The sequence below is a fragment of the Fukomys damarensis genome, unplaced genomic scaffold (genome assembly GCF_012274545.1).
Source record: "Fukomys damarensis isolate Sample0158 unplaced genomic scaffold, DMR_v1.0_HiC HiC_scaffold_39, whole genome shotgun sequence".
In the NCBI taxonomy this organism is placed as follows: domain Eukaryota; kingdom Metazoa; phylum Chordata; class Mammalia; order Rodentia; family Bathyergidae; genus Fukomys; species Fukomys damarensis.
Window position 1 is genome coordinate 77,319,212 of NW_022900951.1, and position 7,605 is coordinate 77,326,816.

Sequence of the window (7,605 nt, forward strand, 5' to 3'; positions counted from 1 at the left end):
TGTGTGTATTTTTATATAAAAAGACTAATAATAGCAGTGTGTTATACATCAATACCAGCAACAGCCTTTTCAGGTTCTGCAGTCATCTGAACAAAATTATAGACATTAAGCACATTCCATTAAGAAAAAAAACAAAGAAAAGAATAACATCCAGAAAACAGCAAAGTTCTGTTACTGCTGTGGTACCTGGCACCATTTTTTTTTATTAGCATCTTAATCATCATATGGAAAGAGAACATTCTAGAGTAATATCATTAAATGTAGCTCTGATAAAGCATGGTCACTACTATGTATCATAAAGGAGGTACAATATGTTTTACATTCACAGAGGTATGATACAGTACCGTCCTGCATCAATAATACTAGAATCAGTTTTGGTTTGAAATTTGCTTTGTCTGCAAATAAGATTGCTACCCCTGTGTTTTTCTGGGCTCCTGCCACATGGAGAATTGTTTTCTATCTTTTCTCTTTCAGTCTATGGGCTTCTTTTTGCACTAGGCGTGTTTGTTGTATACAACATATTGTTGGATTTTGCTTCTTTTTCCATTTTGCCAGTCTATTTCTCTTGATTGGTGAGTTGAGGCCATTGACATTGAAGGTCATAACTGAAATGTACTGGCTTATTATTGACATGTTATTGGCCTTTTGTTGACTCCTTTTACCTTTTCACCTTCTCCTTTTAATTTCTTGCCTTGCCTATTTGATTTGCTCTGTTGGGCCTCATGGTGTTGTTGCCTTCATTGTCTTTTTCTAGGATCTTGTTTAGAATTGCTTGTAGTGCTAGTTTGGTATTCATGTAGTTTCTCAGGTGTTCTTTGTCATGGAAGTGTCTTATTTCCCCATCCATTTTGAAAAAGAGTTTTGCAGGGTACATCAGTCCAGGTTGGAGGTTATTCTCTTTTAGTACTTGAAATATCTCATTCCAGGCTCTCCTTGCCCCAAGGGTTTGTGTTGAAAAGTCTGCTGTGATTCTGGTGGGCTTTCCTTTGTATGTGATTTGTTTCTTTTTTCTTACTGCTTGTAGTAATTAATTTTTCTGTTGGGTTTCTGGGATCTTGATTACTATATGCCTAGGTGTAGATTTTTTTTGATTGTAGCTAGTTGGGGTCCTATATGCCTCAGTTATCGGAATGTCAAATTCTTCCCCTCTGGGAAGTTTTCTGTCATTAATTTTGTGAACAGCTTTTTTAAGTCATTTGTATTTTCTCCTGCTACTTCATGGATTCCTATCACTCTTCTTTGCATCATCTAGGAGTTGTTGGATGGATTTCTCATGATCCCTTACTGTTTTTAAGAGACCTCTCTTTTCATGGTTACTGACTGCAATCTTTTTTTCTATATCTGAGAGTCTATCTTCACATTCTTTTATTCCATTGTGGTACACTTTCAATGGAGTGTTTAATCTCCTGGATATCTGTTTGAATCTGTTTTATGGATTCCATTTCTTTCCTATATTGGGCATTTATTGTTTCCATTTCTTTCTTATGCTGGGCCTTCATGGCTTCTATCATGATCCTGAGCTCATCTATTTTTTTGTCAGTTTCTTTCTAGAGTCTCGAATCATGACTTCCATTTTGCTCACCATCTCTGTGGTTAACTGGGAAATTATTTCTGATTTGAATTTTTCTAGAGCCTGATTGATCTGTTTTGTTACTTCCTGTGCTTTGAGTTCAGGGTGTCCTGCTAGCGGTAGGGGCTTTTCATCCTCATTCGCCCTACTGTTCACCATTGGTGAACTGGAAGTCTGTCTTTGTGTCTTGTTTAAGTGTTTTCTCATTTTTTTTTGCTGTCGGACTGTCTTTGGTGTAATCTCTGGGTTATCACCCCAATCTTCCTGATATAGTTGCGCCCTAGCTTCTATATCTCTAATGACCCACAGACATTCTCATCTTCCTAACATCAGAGAAAACAGCTCATCAAATCAACGGCAATGCTTTATCTCAACTGATACAATCAGCAACACATTAAGATCAAGCACAGTTTGGAAACTGACCACCTGTGGTAGTCACTAGTCTATCACCCTTAAATCATTTGAATTAAACTGAAATCAAGAAGCAGTCCAGAACATGTCTGCAGTGAACAAAATTTCAATATAGTATATTTACCATTTAATGGCTCAGACAGACCAAGGACGCAAGATCCCTGATTTCAGTTAGCTGATGGCTGAACCCCATGACGCTGACTGACCTCAGGCTGCAAGGCCCAGATTGAGCTCCCCAACCTTCTGAATGGTTGAACTCCACACCATACTACTACAGGTTTCCCACGTGCTTTCTTTAAAGATGTTCAAAGTTGGGAACTCAGAAAAATACCCTTGATGACCACCTCTGCCTCTCAGAGTGGGTCCAAAGACTGGCATGTCAGGAGGTCTGTGAGTGTGAGGTGTGTGTGTGTTTAAGGGGAGTTATGGGGGTTCAGGGGCACCCACATGGCGACCTTCCTGGCACTGGAGCAATGGCAGCTGGGGCGGGAGGATGTGTGGCTCTCCTTCCCATGGCTAATCGGAGCCCAGGATACCTCGTTTTTAAGGTATATTTGAATATATGCTCTCCTTGATCAACCTTGTTTTCTAGTTCTAACACTCTCTACTCATATTGGTGATTTATACTGCCCAGAATTATATTAGAATGTGTGGTTTTTTTGTTTTTTGTTTTTTGTTTTTTTTGGTACTGGGGATCGAACTCAGGTCCTGTGCTTGCAAGGCAGGCAGTGGAACCACTGAGCTAAATCCCCAGACCATTAGAATGTGTTTATATCCTGGATTTCTGTTTTATGTCCTTTCATGGACTTTAATTCCTTACCGGTCATTCATATATTTTGTCCTATTGGTTAATCTACTCAACCTTTTAAATATTTTTAAGTCCAATATCCATTTAGTTATATCATCTTTGTGTTTGCTAAACATCATATTGTTCTTTCTTTTCTTTCATACATTTCATCATTTATTTTTTTACTCTCTCCCCATCAGTGCTAATTTGATAATGTTTGAGGAAAAATTTGGAATACTTCATTAATTTGTGTAACATCTTTGTACCGAGACGTTGGAAATCTCTGTATCATTCCAAGTTTAATGTATGTGCTGCTGCAAGCACTGTAAGTTTTTTTTTTCTTTTATCATTAACAGAAGTTATATTTTGTCAAAAGCTTTTTCTGCATCTATTGAGATGGTTATGAAATTTTTAAACTTACTTCTCATTATGTTCTGTATTGCACTTCCTGATTTGAATAGTTCGCACCATCCTTGCATCTCCGGAATGAAGCTAACTTGGTCATAGTGCATAATTTTTTTCATGATTTATTGTTTTCTATTTGGAATTATCTGGTGGATTTTTGCTTCTGTTCACATCAAGGCCTGTAGATATCTTTTTGTTGAGTCCTTATCTTGTTTTCATACCAGGGTAATGCTAGCTTCAAGGAAAGTTCTGGTAAAATTTTGCAGTGAATCAATGGGGTCCCAAGCTTTTCTTATTTAATAAAGTTTTTACTACCATCTCCATTTCACCGCATGTTACTAGTCTGTTTAGATTTAATATGTTCTCATTTCTTTCCTTTTAATTCATATATGCCTAGGAATTTATTAATTTCTTCCACATTCTTCAGTGTATTAGAAAAATTGGTTTTTTAAGTAATTTGCTAAAATAATATGGATTTCAGCAGTGTCTGTTTTGACAGACTTTTTTTGTGTGTTTTTCTAATTGCATTGATGAGTATACCCTATCCTTCTTCTGGTAAATTTAATTAAAAGTTTGTCTTCTTTTGTTTATCTTCTCAAAGAACCAACTCTGGGTGGACTAATCCTTTATTTTCCTTTTTGTCTCAATATCATTACTTTCCACTCCTACATTTGTAATGTCTTTTCTTTCATAAGTTTTTGATTTTTATTTCTCCTATTTTTCTAAGACATTGATGTACATCACTGAGTTATTTATTTATGAATATTTTATACTTTTAAAGTGGGTATACATTGTTAAAATCTCCCTTTAAAACTGCTCTTCTTATGTTCCATGAATTTTGGTAAGTTGTGCTACTATTGTCATTTGATTGTAGAAAATTTTTAATCACTTCATTGACTTTTGTTGTGAGCCACTGGTTATTCATCAATGCATTCTTTAACTTCCATGTTTAAATAGCTTCACTAGTTTCTTTTACTATTGTCTTTAGTTTTGTAATGTAATTATAATGTAATGCATTGTAATCTAATAGTATGTAGGATGTTACTTCAATGCCTTTGCATTCATTGAAGCACACTTATTGCTTATGATACACTAATATTTGTAGAAATTTCTTTGTGCTCCTGAGGAGGGATATCTATATTCTGTTGCTGTGAGATGAAACATGCTGTAGAGCCATGGCAAGCTCAAACTCTGATATTTATTTGTCTCATTGACCTGTCTATTTGTGAGAGTGAAAACAAAGTCTTGCACTATGTTTCTGTTGATATTTAACTAACCTTTTCTATGTAATAGCATTTATTTTGAAAGATTGGATGTACCAAAATTTGGTATATATATGTTTACAATGGTCAGTAATTCCAGTTGAATTGTTTCCTTTACCAGTAGCAATGATATTCTTTATCTTCTCATTAGTTTTGCTTTGAAAGTCCACTTTGTTTGAAAACAGGAAAGCTACTTCTTGCTTTTGAGCTCATGATACATGTAGTATTTTTTTGTCACTGTTAGTCTTTATTTCTTTTTCAGTGGGGATAGTCTCTTATGGTTAACATATAGTTGTATCTTTATCCAGTCTGTAAATCTGTGTCTGATTAAGGAATTAGGATTACTGAGAGTTGTTACTCAAAGTTATTTATTGAATCCTATCAATGCATATTTTCTTCATTGCTATTTCTTTGTTTTTTCTTTTCTTTTGTTTACCTACTCAATGCTCTTTGGGCACGGTGGTGATTTTGGCCCTGCTGTTGTCTATCTAGGAGTCTCCTGATTATTTTTACCAATGATGATTTGGTAACACTGAATTTTTATAGGTGCTCTTTGTCTTTAATTTAAAAAATAATTTGTAAGGCATAATAATTTTGATTGAAATTTGTCTTGGAGTGCTTGCAAAATTTCTCTAAAACATTTACTTATCCTTTCATTTTGTGTTGAGAAATATACTGGCATTCTGATAGGCTTGCCTTTATAAGGTACTTCATTTTTTTTCTCTAACAGCTTTTACTATTTTCTCTTTCTGTTGAATCTCTGGTATTTTTGTTATAATGTATTATAGAGGAGTTGATTTTTACTTGTTTTCCTTTCCTCATTGCTGAGACACAATACTCAACACCCACAATTTAAAGGGGAAAAGGTTTATTTTGGTGTACAGTTTTAAATGGTTCAGCCATCATTATTGGCTGGTTCCAAGGGATAAATGCCATGAGGGAAGGGCCTGCTGCAGCAGAAAACTTTTCATGTCATGGAGGTAAGAAAGCAGAAAAAGGAGGAGTCAGTGATGGATATATACTCTTCAGTGACCCATTCCTTCTCACCAGTACACACCTCGCAACAACACACTCGCTGCTGAACTCATCCAAGTTCCCTATGGTATAATCTCCAAAAACTCCACCTCTTAAAACATGAGGCCTTTGGGGGATATTCTATATTGAAGTTATAACACTGCTCATATGTATTTGGTGTAATATATGCCTCATTTATCCGGAACCTAAATTCTTTCTCTTTACTTGAACGTATTTTAGCTATTATGTGACTGAATACATTTATTATACATTTTGTGTCATCTTCTGCCTTTTCCCCAATTACTGTGTGTGTGTGTGTGTGTGTGCATGCGTGTGTGTGTGCATGTGTGTGTCCCCTACTTGGTGTTCCATACAGTTTCTGTAGTGTCTTGTAAGGAATTACTTAATACATGATCTGCTACATGAATTGGTTCTTCTACTTCTGACACTGTCTTCTCATATTGGTCATTTCTGCTGCATATATGTTCAGTAGTTCTTTATATTTTGCATTTCTACCAGATTGCTTTAAATGGTCTCTAATTCCTTACTAGACATTCATATTTCATATTTCATTTAATTCAATCCATTTTTGTTTATGACTTCTTTAAGCTTGCTGAACGTTTTGTGCATTATATGTGTTGGTTGTTTGCATAATTTTCAAGCTTACTGAAAATTTTATGGATCTCTTTGTCTTTTCTTTGATCTATGCAAACATTTAAATAATATGGTTTTTGAATTCTTTGCCGTGATTTCCTTCACTTCAGTGCCCACACCATCTTTTGGAGAGTGGATAGTTTGAGTCTTCTTGTTACCTTGTTTTTTCATGCTTCACCAGTTTCTCTTCTGAGGGTGGAAAATTATTTAGGGTAGAAAAGCTCTCTATTATGTACTTCTCTTTTGTTGTTGTTGTTGTTTTTGTTTTTTGTTTTTTGTTTTTTTGTTTTTTGTTTTCTGTTTTTTGAGACAGGCTCTCACTATGCAGTTGAGACTGACCTGAAATCACTATGCAGCCCAGGCTGGTCTCGAACTCACAGCGAACTTCCTGCCTCAGCCTCCTGAGTGATGGGATTACAGGCATGCACCACCATGCCTGGCTCATGTGTACTTCTCTTTAGTAGCAGTATGTCTCACTGTGGTATGTTCCCGGCTTTGATTATGTTCTTGTATTCATATACCTTTTCTAAACTACTTAAGGTCATAAAATGAGTCCCAGTACCTGTATTGTAAGAAGAGATCCACTGCCATTTATATCAGCATCTAAAGAGCCAACCATATATCAATAATATAATACAAAATTCATTTTAACAACTTTCCATTTTGAAAATAAATCTGAGAGATTATAATATAGTAATAATGTGAGTTTATGCTCAGGTGTAGAAGGAAAATGAAGGAAAAAGAAGGATGAGAATAAAGAAAGGAAAAAAGAACATAGATAACTGCAAGTGAAAGAAATCAAACAAGACTTTGTTGATATTATTTCAACATCTGGGATGAAGGACAGGTGAAAGGGTATGAAAAAATATTCATGAAGACAGAAAATGGGAAAAGAAGAATGGAAATATAATTGGAGATTGAGGGAAGCTCTGAGAAGGTCAGAACCAAATAAAATGTTGATAGCCTGTATGTTTGCCCTCTACACACAATTTTTGGTATGGTTTTATCTGACATGATGATTAAAACACTAATTAAACTAAAGCTTTAATTAATTATTTTTCTTTCACATATATAGTAGATGAAAGATCAATAAAGGAAAAAAGGGAAATAACAAAAAATTTTAAAACTTGTATACACATACAAAAAGTAAGGGAGTCCTCTCATTCCCACTTATACTTCAATCAAAATTCAACTAGTGTGGGATGTGGGCCTAGGATTTAGTTCAGTGTTTCTGATGCCTGGCTCACAAGCACAAGGTATCAAGTTCGATCCCTGGTGCCAAAAGAAAGAAAGAAAGAAAGAAAAATTCAACATGTGCTTTTTTGCCCCTAGTTTCATGAATGAAGAAACTTCAACTTGTAGTGACTGCAGAAACAGTCTTCTTGTTCACTCTGAAGGCTGTTTTGTGCTTGGTTTCAGTTGTACTTCTATTGCTATAGTTAGCTGAAATTTCTTCTCTCTCTCTCTCTCTCTCTCTCTCTCTCTCTCTCTCTCTCTCTCTC

General features: G+C 35.3%; 1 pseudogene; it reads right to left on the reverse strand.

Moving 5' to 3' along the window:
* Window positions 1-2,991: 2,991 nt before the first annotated feature.
* On the reverse strand, window positions 2,992-3,092 carry LOC117284844 (annotated as a pseudogene).
* Between the last annotated feature and the right edge of the window lie 4,513 nt (window positions 3,093-7,605).